Raw genomic sequence first — 14425 nt, 5'->3', positions numbered from 1 at the left:
CTCCTTTATCTGAGATAATGACTAATTAACTAAATGACTTGGAAATATCTTGTTGTCCCTTTGTCATCATTGTGTTTAAATGTGGACTCCTTCACTAGAAGGACTGCAGTGGTTACAGAATAAAGTTCACCAACAACTTCTCGAGGGCGGTGAGGGATGGGTAACAACTGCTGGCATTATTGAAGATGCCCAGGTTCCGAAAAGTGGATTAAAAACCAAATAAGAGGAAGTGTCCCAGTGTGCACTGACTGCTGGTACTCACCTCTGTAAACTAGATTGAACGAGGGGCTGGTTACATTGAAACTGGAGAATAGGACATGACATGCTATTGTTCTCGGAAGACAGGAGGAAGGAAACATGGCAAAGGTTTGAAAGCAAGGATGAAGATACTTACATTAATTTTATCTTCACTTCCTGCTCAGCTGCCCTCTCCCATGTCTCTGTTTCTACAGATTGGCTGTACAAACACACATTCATTCCCCTCCGTAAGATAGGGAGGAGCAAGAGGCAGAATGTGGAGAAAGTAAAGGGGACAGAAATGGGTAGAGAAAGGGAGGGTATATAAGTGGAGGGAGTTGAGAAGGAGAGAGAGTAGAGTAGAGGGGAGAATTAAGGATGAGAGAGTTGAGGTGGAGAGAGGGGATGGGGAGGAGTGAGAAGTGGGGTAGAGGAGAGAGAGTTGGAATGGAGGAGAGAGAAAGGGAGTGGAGGAATGGAGAGTGGAGTGGAGAAATGCAGAGTGGAGTGGAGGAATGGAGAGTGGAGTGGAGAAAAGCAGAGTGGAGTGGAGGAATGGAGAGTGGAGTGCGTGTAGCATTCGGAATAAAGTGAATGAACTCATGGCACAATTACAGATTGGTCGGTATGACGTTGTGGGCATCACTGAGTCGTGGATGAAAGAAAGCCACAGATAGGAGTTTAACATCAAAGGATGTACTTTGTATCGAAAGAACAGGCAGGAAGGCATAGGTGGCGGTGTGGCTCTGTTGGTAAGAGATGGAATTACATCTTTAGAAAGAGGTGACATAAGGTTAGAGAATGTTGAAACTTTGTGGGTGGAGTTAAGAAATTACAAGAGTTAAAAAAAAACATTATGGCCTCCAAGCAGAAGCTAGATGTGGGGTTGAGATTGTAAAGGGAGCTGGAAAAGGCATGTAATAAGGACAATGACACAATTGTAATGGGGACTTCAACATGCAAGGAAATTGGGAAAATCATGTTGGTGCCAGATCACAAAAGAGAGAATTTGTTGAAAGCCTACAAGATGGCTTTTTAGAGCAGCTTGTGCTTGATCCTGCTCGGGGAAAGGCCATCTTACATTGGTTGTTGTGTAATAACCCAGATCTTATTAGGGAGTTAACGTAAAGGAACCGTTAGGAGGCAGTAATCATAATATGATTGAATTCACACTGCAACTTGAGAGGGAGAAGCATAAGTCACATGTATCAGCATTGCAATAGAATGAAGGGAATCATAGAGGCATGGGAGAGGAGTTTGCCCAGCTGGACTGGGGGAGGATACTGGGGGTGATGACGGCAGGACAGAGATAGTTGAAGTTTCTGGGAATAGCAGGGCATAGGGTAAATATCTCCCACAGAGGAAGAAGTTATCAAATGGCAGGGGTAGGCAACCGTGGTTGACAATGGGCTGCATAAAAGCCAAGGAAAGAGCATAAAGGGTAGCAATAGTGAGTGAGAAGTTAGATGACTGGGAAGCTTTTAAAATCCAACAAAAGACAACTAAAAATAGCTATAAGAAGGAAATAGATGAAACATGAGGACAAACTAGCCAATAATATAAAGCAGAATACCAGAAGTTTTTTTTTTCAGTTATATAAAGAGTAAAAGGGAGGTGAGAGTTGATATTAGACCACTGGAAAATGATGCTGGTGAGGTAGTAATGGGGGACAAAGAAATGGCAAATGAACTTAATAGGTACTTTGTATCTGTCATTACTGTGGAAGACGCTAGCAGTGTCAGGACTAACCGAAAGAAGAAATCTTTCAAATCTCTTACTAGCTCTTCTTTCAGTTAGTCCTGACGAAGGGTCTCAGCCCGAAACGTCGACTGTACCTCTTCCTAGAGATGCTGCCTGGCCTGCTGCGTTCACCAGCAACTTTGATGTGTGTGGAGATAATGCTGGGGCTTTACAAGACACTAATCAGGCCGCACTTGGAGTATTGTCAACAGTTTTGGGCCCCATATCTCAGAAAGGATGTGTTGCCATTAGAGAGAGTCCATAGGAGGTTCACGAGAATGATTCCAGGAATGAAGGGGTTAACATATGAGGAGCATTTCGCAGCTTTGGGCCTGTACTCACTGGAATTTAGAAGAATGTGGGGGGGATCTCATTGAAACCTACCGAATGTTTAAAGGATTAGATAAGGTGGATGAGGAGAGGATGTTTTCTATGGTGGGGGTATCCCAAACTTGAGGGCACAGCCTGAAAGTTGAGGGGTGACCCTTTAGAACAGAGATAAGGAGGGATTTTTTTAGACAGAGAGTAGTAAATCTGTGGAATTCTCTACCACAGACTGCAATGGAGGCCAAGTCCGTGCGTATATTTAAGGCAGAAGTTTCCTGATTGGTCAGGACATTTAAAAGACATGGCGAGAAGGCAGGTGTATGGAGTTGAGTGGGATCCGGGATCAGCCGTGATGGATTGGCAGAGCAGACTCAATGGGCTGAATGGCCTAATTCTGCTCCTATGTCTTATGTTGTTTTGGTCTTACATTGTGGCATTGGCTGGAACAGGAGCTGAAGTGGGTCACCAAAGATTGGGGAGGTGCTGAACGGGAGCTGCTGTGGGTCTGCGGAGATTCGACAGCAGTCAGGATTCATTCGAGATGCTTTCAGACAAGTGTAGGTTCCCATGCAACTCAGTGGTGGAGCGACTGCAGTGGAGGAGGCTCTGTGGTACAGGGAGAGGAATATTGTAGTAGCTTGTAACGATCCCATTGACCTTATCAGCTCCCCAGGGATCTGCCCCAGAGAGAAACATTTATTCTCAAAAGTAATGTTTAACCATCTCCTACTGTCAGCCCCGGTCGACATTGACACAGGAGCAGATAAACACAGATGGCAGCCATTCAACCCAATGAATCTATGCTGTCTCCTGGTGGAGTAGTCCCATCAGTCACTCTTTCCCCACTGCTCCACGAATCATCTCCAGGGCTGATCCAAATTCCCTTCCTTCAGGAACATAGAATATTAAACAGTACAGCACCTTACTGGCTCTTCAGCCCATGGTGTTGTGACAGTCCTTTAAACCATTCTAAGATCAAACCAACCCTTCTCTCCACGCAAACACGGGGAAATCTGCAGATGCTGGAATTTCAAGCAACACACATAAAAGTTGCTGGTGAACGCAGCAGGCCAGGCAGCATCTCTAGGAAGAGGTACAGTCGACGTTTCGGGCCGAGACCCTTCGTCAGGACTAACTGAAAGAAGAGCTAGTAAGAGATTTGAAAGTGGGAGGGGGAGGGGGAGGGGGAGATCCAAAATGATAGGAGAAGACAGGAGGGGTAGGGATGGAGCCAAGAGCTGGACAGGTGATTGGCAAAAGGGATATGAGAGGATCATGGGACAGGAGGTCCAGGGAGAAAGAAAGGGGGAGGGGGGGAAAACCCAGAGGATGGGCAAGGGGTATAGTCAGAGGGACAGAGGGAGAAAAAGGAGAGAGAGAGAAAGACTGTGTGAATATAAATAAATAAATAATGGATGGGGTACGAGGGGGAGGTGGGGCATTAGTGGAAGTTAGAGAAGTCAATGTTCATGCCATCAGGTTGGAGGCTACCCAGACAGAATATAAGGTATTGTTCCTCCAACCTGAGTGTGGCTTCATCTTGACAGTAGAGGAGGCCGTGGATAGACATATCAGAATGGGAATGGGACGTGGAATTAAAATGTGTGGCCACTGGGAGATCCTGCTTTCTCTGGCAGACAGAGCGTAGGTGTTCAGCGAATCGATCTCCCAATCTGCCTCAGGTCTCGCCAATATATAGAAGGCCGCATCGGGAGCACCGGACGCAGTATATCACCCCAGCCAACTCACAGGTGAAGTGTCGCCTCACCTGGAAGGACTGTCTGGGGCCCTGAATGGTGGTGAGAGAGGAAGTGTAAGGGCATGTGTAGCACTTGTTCCGCTTACAAGAATAAGTGCCAGGAGGGCCCGGTGGGGAGGGATGGGGGGGACAAATAGACAAGGGAGTCGCATAGGGAGCGATCCCTGCAGAAAGCAGAGGTGGGGGGAGGGAAAGATGTGCTTAGTGGTGGGATCCCGTTGGAGGTGGCGGAAGTTACGGAGAATTATATGTTGGACCCGGAGGCTGGTGGGGTGGTAGGTGAGGACAAGGGGAACCCTATTCCTAGTGGGGTGGCGGAAGGATGGGGTGAGAGCAGATGTGCGTGAAATGGGGGAGATGTGTTTGAGAGCAGAGTTGATGGTTCTCTCCACATTGTCTCCTCCAGTTTTCTTTCATCTGTCTGCCTATCTAAGAGTCTGTTAAATGTCCATAATGTATCTGTCCTCACCATCTCCCCTGGTGGTGCGTTCCTCACACCCACCACTCTCTGTGTGAACAAAATCTATCTCTGATATCCTCTCTATACTTTCCTCCAATCACCTTAACATTATGCTCTCTCATATAGCCGCTGCCGCCCTGGGAAAAAGGCATTGGCTGTCCAATGCTTCTTGATGAGAGGACTTGACAGACTCTTATTTACCCCTGTCTCCACACCAGCCCTGCCCTCTTTGTAAATCACTTCTCTTCACCTCATCCTACCTCCCCCGCTTCTGAATTTTGTGCCCATCACTTAATCTTCATGTCCCCTAGTCCTTGAACTTAAAGCCAATGTGATCTTTTCTGTCTCTGTCAAGCCTCCTCTTAGCCTTCTCTGGCTCAAGGGGACAAACTCCAACTTCTCCAGCCTTACGTCTCCAGAATGGTGGAACCCGTCACACTCCCTTCCCCGGTGGGTCTGAATGTTTCCCGGCAACTCAGGACAGGCAGAATGGAAATGGCCCAGCTCACCACGTTAGAGGCAGCATTTTACCTTCATTCTCCAGTTCCGCTTAGCAGGAGAAAGTCGGTTCTGCCCAATTGTATTGGATCCTCTGGAGGAAGTTGAGTGGAGGGGTGGGTGCGCGAGACTGCACCGAGGGTTGATGCTGGAGGAGCTTGGAGACTGGCCACTTTACAGGACTCACTGAGGCTCTCCCTTCTTTCCTGGAGATGATTGTCAACTCAGATAGAGGTATCGATAAGAACCTGGAAATCCTAAACTGGGTCTTTGGCTGCCAACCCTTCTTTAATGTCACTTGATAACCCACAGTAAAACATTTCTATAAGGATTTCAGTGTTCCAACCACTCTCTACTGCCAAGATCTGGAACTCAACATTGGTGGTCGATGACACTACAGGTACCTTGACGAAATTGGAGGAGTCAGTGGCTGCTGCTTGTCTGCTGACTGGATGGCCTTTCACCCTCTTCACTCCCTGGTGAAGTAGGGTACGTCTTACGACTGGGAGTTCTTTTTCCCCAGAGCGCTGTAGCCCAGGTGAGAGCTCTACCAGAGAGGAGAGAGATGACAAAGGCCACTTTGCAGCAGTCGCAGGAAAACTTGGTGGTTTGCAATTCAAAAGCCAGAGAACACTGGGCAAGAAACCCTCTACATTTCCCTGGATTGCCACCAAATCGCTGGGGCACCAGCAGGTTCAGGGTGAGAACCTTGGAGAACCAGACCAAGATAAACTGGTGTTGCCGGCTGGAGATTCGGGAGTTGGGGTGACATCAGGGGTTTGCTGGCTCAGTTGGATAGTTTCAAACTTCAGAGTGCTCAGGATCTGCCTGAGCATATGATCGTGTCTACCCACCAGGACTTGCTAGCTGGCCAGCACAGATCAGAAACGCCCATTCTCTGCTGGGTCCACGAATGGCTCAGTCTTGATGTAACAAAGCTGGCTGGCAGGCTAGGTCTGAACTGGGATTGTTATGGAGAAGTTCCATATCTTGAAAAAGTGGACTACCAGGAGAGATATAAACCAGGCGGATCCGAGTGCGAGAGAGACCAGATACAAGAATGAGATCGAACTTGCAGATTGGCTGTTAGAGAACACAGCCTAGGATTCAAGAATCACTACACACAAGGTGGGTAAACTGAAGACTGAGCAAAGTCAAACAAACTAGAGGGAACTTTAGTGGACAAACAAAACAAGGCACAGTTGCGCTGATAACTAAAACAAGACACAGTTCAAAACAATCAACCAATAATCAGGGGAGGAGTGTCAGCACCTCGAGGACTCTAGCACCCTAGGTGGTCAGACAGGGCAGCCGAGAGTGAACCAAGGGACAAGTGAAAGTGGGAAATTGGCCAACATCCGTCAGTTTGGTATCAAGCTGAGATTTATGTTGCAAGTTGCTTTTTGTAGCGCTGTGCTTTAATAACCAGATTCTTGATACACTGTTCCAGGTGCCAACAGGGAGGTTGTTCTGAATAATTGGGTTTTGTATTTGTTCTCTCTAACAACCATCAACAAATGCATCATGTCCCACACTGGCCTGATGTCGAAAGAGCGTAATGCTGTGATTCTTTCTTGCCTGACGAGTGAGAGTGCTTGGAAGCTGTGTGGGATATAATGGTTGGGAAGAGTCGATGGCAGAGAGAGTGTTGTGAGGCGTGAGAGGGGATTCATTGGGTGGGGGAGGTCTATAATGGGAGTAAGTTGATGATGCTTCACACCCATTAAGAGTCCGGTAAACTAGACCAGCAGATGGAATTCAACCCAGAAAAGTGTGAAATGATTACTTTGGAAGGTCAAGTTTGAAGGCAGAGTACAGGATTAATTGTAGGATTCTCAGCAGGGTGGAGGAGCAGAGGGATTTTGGGATCTCTCAAACGCAGTGCAAGTTGATATGGTGGTTGAGAAGGCACATGGTGTGTTGGCCTTCATTAGTCAAGGGACTGAGTTCAAGAGCAGCGAGGTCATGTTGCAGCTCTATAAAACTCTGGTGAGGCCACTCTTGAAGTATTGTGTGCAGTTCTGGTCACCTCATTATAGGAAGGATGTTGGAGAGAGAGGGCGTAGAGATTTACCAGGATGCTGGCCAGATGAGGAAAGGACGGGCAAGCTACAGCTTTTCTATTTGGATCAAAGGATGAGAGGTGACTTGATGGTGGTGTTGTAGATAGTGTAGAGGATTGTCAAAGATTGCAGAGAGACATTGATAGGATGCAGAAGTGGGCTGAGAAGTGGCAGATGGCGTTCAACCCAGAGAAGTGTGAGGTGGTACACTTTGGAAGGACAAACTCCAAGGCAGAGTACAAAGTAAATGGCAGGATACTTGGTAGTGTGGAGGAGCAGAGGGATCTCAGGGTACATGTCCACAGATCTCTGAAAGTTGCCTCACAGGTGGATAGGGTAGTTAAGAAAGCTTATGGGGTGTTAGCTTTCACAAGCCGAGGGATAGAGTTTAAGAGTCACGATGTAATGATGCAGCTCTATAAAACTCTGGTTAGGCCACACTTGGAGTACTGTGTCCAGTTCTGGTCACCTCACTATAGGAAAGATGTGGAAGCATTGGAAAGGGTACAGAGGAGATTTACCAGGATGCTGCCTGGTTTAGAAAGTATGCATTATGATCAGAGATTAAGGGAACTAGGGCTTTACTCTTTGGAGAGAAGGAGGATGAGAGGAGACATGATAGGGGTGTACAAGATATTAAGAGGAATAGATAGAGTGGATAGCCAGCGCCTCTTCCCCAGGGCACCACTGCTCAATACAAGAGGACATGGCTTTAAGGTAAGGGGTGGGAAGTTCAAGGGGGATATTAGAGGAAGGTTTTTTACTTAGAGAGTGGTTGGTGCATGGAATGCACTGCCTGAGTCAGTGGTGGAGGCAGATACACTAGTGAAGTTTAAGAGACTACTGGACAGGTATATGGAGGAATCTAAGGTGGGGGCTTATATGGGAGGCAGGGTTTGAGGGTCGGCACAACATTGTGGGCCGAAGGACCTGTACTGTGCTGTACTTTTCTATGTTCTATGTTCTATGATATATGTGTATAAGATGATAAGAGGCATAAATAGTGTGGATAACCAGAGACTTTTCTCCAGGTCAGAAGTGCCTAGTATGAGGGGCAATAATTTTAAGGTGGTTGTAGGAACGCATCGGGGGAATGTCAGAGGTAGTTAATTTTACACAGAAAGAGGTAACTGCATGGAATTTGCTGCCAGGGTGGTGGTTGAGGTAAATACGTACACTAGAGACATTTAAGAGGCTCTTAGATAGGCACAAGGATGATAGAAAAATGGAGGGTTATGAGTGAGTGAAGGATTAGATTGATCTTAGAGAAGGTGAAAAGGTTGGCACAAAATTGTGGGTTGTGCTGTTCTATGCTCTAAACTGCTCAGCTCAAGGACAGCATGATAGCGTAGTATTTAGCATAGTGCTTTACAACACCAGATGTCAGATTCAATTCTCACTGCTGTCCGTAAGGAGGTTTTACATTCTCCCCATAACCACATGGGTTTCTTCTGGATGCTCCGGTTTCCCCCAACACTCTGAAGATGTCCGGGTCAGGGTTGGTAAGCTGTGGGCACGCTATGTTGGTACCAGAAACATGACAACACTTGTGAGCTGCCCCCAGCACATTTCGGATCGTGTCGGCCGTTGACGCAAACGATGCATTTCACTGTATGTGTGACAAATAAAGCTGATCTTTAATTAGGGGTGACCTTATTTGGATAGTTAAGGCGGCACACTAATGCAGAGGTGCAGCTGCCCGCTATCCTCACTTGCTGGAGCTGCAGTGCCGGGTGCCCATAGCGCTGGGTTTATAATTGTGCACACCCATGTGTTGGCCACGATCCTATCGAGTGATAAGTCCCGCTCTTGGGGCTAAATGGCTTCACTTGACCATGTGCTCCTCGGCCATATTCCTCAGCAGACATCAAAGTCAAAATACAAGTTGAGGGTGAGCTTATTGCCATTTGCACAAATACATGTACTGTCAGGTGGGAGACATACTGAGGCATTACAGGTAAATAGCACCAGATAAGCAGCACCACAAGAAAAACATAAATTAAATTCGATTTCTAGGTGGACGTTCAACCCATGAACACTATCTCACTTTTTTCTGTATTTACACTATTTTTAATTTAACTATTTAATACACATATATATATATACTTACTGTAATAGATTTTATTTCTATATTTATCATGTATTGCATTGTCTGGCTGCCAGTAGGTTAACAAATTTTACATTATATGCCAATGATATTAAACACGATTCTGATACTGAAATATAAATTATAGATAATTTTTGCAAGAAAGAACATGGTCAATTTTGGTGCAAAATGATTGAGGGGTTTTTTTTGGAGGGAAGGGAAACAGTTGTTCTTGAACCTGGCTTCTGTACCTCCCACTGAATTTTAGCTGTGAGAAGATGGCTTGTCCTGGATGGTGGGGATCTGTGATGATGGATGTTGCCTTTGTGAGATAGCACCTCCTGCAGATACTACTGTTGGTGGGGAAGGATGTATTGGGCTGAGTCCACTACCCTCCACAGCTTCTCATGTTCCTGCACTTTCCAATTGCATATTGATGTAGTCACCGTACCAACCTATTTATGCATAGCAAACTCCCACTTAAGATCATCAGCAGGTCAAAATTGAAAAGGGTGAAGCATGCAGGACTGAAGGTGCTGTATTTAAACATGTGTAGCATTCGGGATAAGGTGGAAGAACCAGTGGCACAATTAGAAATTTGTCGCCATCACTGAGACATGGTTGAAAGAAAGCCATATTTGGGAGCTTAACATTAAAGGATATATGGTGGTAATGCACTATTAAGCTGGATGCCAACCGCCGTAAAACAAGATACAGACAGACAGACAAAGGATAGACTTTGTATTGAAAGGACAGGCAGGAAGGCATAGGCAGTGGTGTGGCTCTGTTGGTAAGAGATGGAATTACATCTTTAGATTGAGGTGACATAGGGTCAGAGAATATTGAATATTTATGGGTGGAGTTAAGAAACTGCAAGGGTAAAAAAAAGTATTATGGGAATCATTTAGAGGCCTCCAGATAGTAGCTAAGATGTAGGGAAAATGAATCTAATAAGGGTAATGTTACAATTGTAATGGGAGACTTCAATATGTAAGGGAATTGGGAAAATTAGTTTGGTGACATATCACAAGAGAGGGAATTCATTGAATGCCTATGAGATGGCTTTTCAGAGCAGTTTGTCCTGGAGCATACTTGGGGAAGGGCTATCTTAGATTGGGTGCTGCGTAATAGCCTAGATCTTATTAGGGAGCTTAACATAAAGGAACCCTTAGGAGGCAGTGATCATAATTGAATTCATACTGAAATGTGAGAGGGAGAAGCACAAGTCACATTTATCAGTATGGCAGTGGAATAAAGGGAAGTACAGAGGAGAGAGGAGCTTGCCCAAGTGGGTTGGAGGAGAATATTGGCAGGGATGACAGCAGAGCAGAGATAGCTGAAGTTTCTGGGAATAGTTCATAGGGTGCAGGATAGAAATGTCCAACAGAAGAAGTTCTCAAATGGCAGGCATGAGGAATTCTGCAGATGCTGGAAATTCAAGCAACACACATCAAAGTTGCTGGTGAATGCAGCAGGCCAGGCAGCATCTCTAGGAAGCGGTATAGTCGACGTTTCGGGCCGAGACCCTTCGCCAGGACTCAAGGTCCTTTGTCCTGCCGAAGGGTCTCGGGCCGAAACGTCGACTGTACCTCTTCCTAGAGATGCTGCCTGGCCTGCTGCGTTCACCAGCAACTTTGATGTGTGTTGCTCAAATGGCAAGGCTAAGCAACCGTGGCTGACAATGGAAGTTAAGGACCGCATAAAAGCCAAGGAAAGGGTATATAAGGTAGCAAAAGTGAGTGTGAATTTTGATGATTGGGAAGCTTTTAAAATCCAACAAAAGGCAACTAAAAAAGCTATAAGGAGGGAAAAGATGAAATATGAGGGAAAACTAGCCAATAAAATAAAGCAGGATATTAAAAGTTTTTCAGTTACATAGAGAATAAAAGGGATGTGAGAGTTGATATTGGACCATTGGAAAATAATGCTGGTGAGGTAGTAATGGGGAACAAAGAAATGGCACGTGAACAGCTTTCACTGTGGAAGACACTAGCAGTATGCCAGAGGTCCATACGTGTCAGGGAGCAGGAGTGAGTGCCATTGCTATTACCAAGGAAAAAGTGCTAGGCAAACTCAAAGGCCTTTAGGTGAATAAGTCACCTGGACTAGATGGACTACATCCCAGAGTCCTGAGAAAGGTTACTGAAGAGATAACAAATGCATTAGTCATGATATTTCAAGAATCACTTGATTCTGGCATGGTTCTGGAGGAGTGGAAAATTGTAAATGTCACTCCACTCTTTAAGACGGGATGAAGGCAAAAGACAGGAAATTATAAGCCAGTTAGCCTAACCTCAATGGTTGGGAAAGTGTTGGAGTCTATTATTAAGGATGAAGTTTTGGGGTACTTGGAGACCAACATAAGTCAAAGTCAGCATGGTTTATGTAAAGGGAAATCTTGCCTGACAAATCTGCTGGAGCTCTTTGAGGAAGTAACAAGCAGGGTGGACAAAGGAGAGGTAGTGGATGTCATTTTCTTGGATTTTCAGAAGGCATTTGATAAGGTGCCACACATGAGAAAGTGTAACTAGATAAAATCCAATGGCATTACAGGAAAGATACTGACATGGATAGAGGAATGGCTGACAGACAGGAAGCAGTGAGTGGGAATAAAAGGGGCATTTTCTGGTTGGCTGCCGGTAACTAGGGTGTTCCTCAGGGGTCATTACTGGGACTGCTATTTTTCACATTGTTTATCAATGATTTGGATAATGACTTTGTGCCAAAGTTTGTGGATGATACAAAGATAGCTGGCGGGGTAGGCAGTGCTGAGGAAGCTATGTGATTGCAGCAGGACTTAGACAAATTGGAAGAATGGGCAAAAAAGTGGCTGATGGAATACAGCATTGGGTAATGTATGATAATGCATTTTGGTAAAAGGAACAATAGTGCAGACTATTATCTAAATGAGGAGAAGGTTCAAACATCAGAGGTCAGCTTGAGTCTGTGGTAAAGAAGGCAAATGCAATGTTAGCATTTATTTCAAGGGGAATAGAATATAAAAGCAAGGAGATAATGCTGAGGCTTTATAAGACACTAGTCAGGCTACACCTAGAGTATTGTTTACAGTTTTGGGATCTATATCGTAAAAAGGATGTGTTGTCATTGGACAGAGTCCAAAGGAAGTTCTCAAGAATGGTTCCGGGAATGAAGGGGTTAACATATGAGCAGCGTTTGGCAGCTTTGGGCCTGTACTCACCGGAATTTAGAAGAATGCGGGGGGGGGGGGGGATCTCATTGAAACCTACCAAATGTTGAAAGAGCTAGATAAGGTGGATGTGGGGAGGATGTTTCCTATGTTGGGGGTATACAGAACTAGAGGGCACAGGCTCAAAATTGAGGGGTGAACTTTTAGAACAGGGGTAAGGAGGAATTCTTTTAGCCAGAGAGTAGTGAATCTGCGGAATGCTCTGCCACAGACTGCGGAGGAGGCCAAGTCTGTGGGTATATTTAAAGAGGAAGCTGATAGTTTCCTGATCCGTCAGGGCATCAGAGGATATGGCGAGAAGGCAGGTGTATGGGGTTGAGTGGGATCCGGGATCAGCCATGATGGAATGGCAGAGCAGACTCGATGGGCTGAATGGCCTAATTCTGCTCCTATGTCTTACGGTCATCTGTCTCTAGCCTGGACGGAGCATGTTGATCGCCATAGCCCAGCTAGGCTGAAAGGTCTGCTCCTGAGCTGTGTGAGTCGATGACTCTATGTCTGTGGGATTCACTTGTTCCCCCAGTGACGTTCCCCATCACTGACAGGTCCAGCAGGAAGAGTCACAGCTAACATCGGCGACCCAGTTCTTGTGTGGCTGGGGGAGGAGAGCAGTGCAGAACATCAGCGAAGCCGACTTGGAACCGAACCTGAGTGGCGTCCTTCCAAGAAATCCACCCAGAGCGGGACTTCTTCATCCAACAGCTGCCTCTGATTGACTAGGAATCTCTCACCTTCCGAGGCATTTTGAGTTTTGAAATACGCTGAAGGTGAAACTGGATAAGTGTGTAATTTAATTTGCCAAGAAAAATCCAAGTTGGTTAGAGATTATGCTTGGCTGGTCTCCCTGAATTGATGGGATTTACTTGAAGTTGGGGGGGGGGTGGTATGTGTGGGAGCTGAGGGCCGAGGCAGCTCCGCCTTTCATCATTATGTATGTTCTCACTGTTGCGGAGTGACAGCCTGCGAGCTCGACGGAGCACATTGTGCTTTGTTACTTCTCAATCCTTCTGGGAAAAAAATGAAAAAGTAGGAATGTCTAAGCCTATTGAGCGGAGTGAAGAAATATGGCTGGGCACTGGTGACTTTTACATAAAACACCTCCTCACATCCCAGTTCCTGATCCCTCCCTCTGGTCCCCTGCACCGACTGATCTCGCCACAGTTGCGTCTGGAGTCACAGCTCTGGAATGTTGTGATCCCTTCCCTCACTCTCTGCTGGAGACGCAACCTCACTCGTTGTGCTTCAGATCGCCAGGGTTGTGCCCCCTCCGGCAAGGCCGGGTGTCCGTCTTGATCAGATAACACGACTGTGAATCGCTCTGCTGTGTTACAGCGGTAGGAGCTGTCACTGGGTATGCTGTGCGACAAATTCCAGTGGTTTTCTGTCTGGAGGGGGTGCAGTCAGAATGAGCGGGACACTGCCCCTCGTCGAAGGTCGCCGTGTCATGGCTCCGGCTGTGGGAGCTGCGATACTGACCTGTGAGGTCTGAGGGAAGAACGTCCCACTGCGCCGAATTTAGGCTATGGACCGCCCGCCCCCATCACAGACTCTCCCCATCTACTGAACGCTTTCCCACAGCCAACGGATACTCTCCCCTATCACCAGCTCTCCCCTCACCCACTGAATACTCCCCGCAGTGCCAACAGACACTCTCCCCCCACCCGCTGAATACCCCCCCACACTACCCACAGACACTCTCCCCATCACCGACTCTCCCCACCCACCTAATTCCTTCCACAGCCCAGACAGCCTCCCCCATCACCAACTCTCCCCCCACCCTCTGAATACCCCGCACAGCCCACAGACACTCTCCCCCTTCACTGACTCTCCCTGCCCACCAAATTCCCTCCACAACCCATAGACAGCCTCCCCCATCACCAACTCTCCCCCCATCCTGTGAATACCCCCTCCCACAGCCCACAGACACTCTCCCCATCACTGACTCTCCCCACCCACTAAACTCCCTCCCACAGCCCACGGACGATAGGTGGGTGGGACGAGCTGGTGATTGGAGAGAGTGTTTATGGGCTGTGGGCGAGCATTCAGT

This window comes from Mobula hypostoma, chromosome 19 (genome assembly GCF_963921235.1).
Source record: "Mobula hypostoma chromosome 19, sMobHyp1.1, whole genome shotgun sequence".
Lineage (NCBI taxonomy): Eukaryota > Metazoa > Chordata > Chondrichthyes > Myliobatiformes > Myliobatidae > Mobula > Mobula hypostoma.
The sequence above is the reverse complement of the archived record's forward strand: the minus strand, read 5'-3'. Positions refer to the sequence as shown.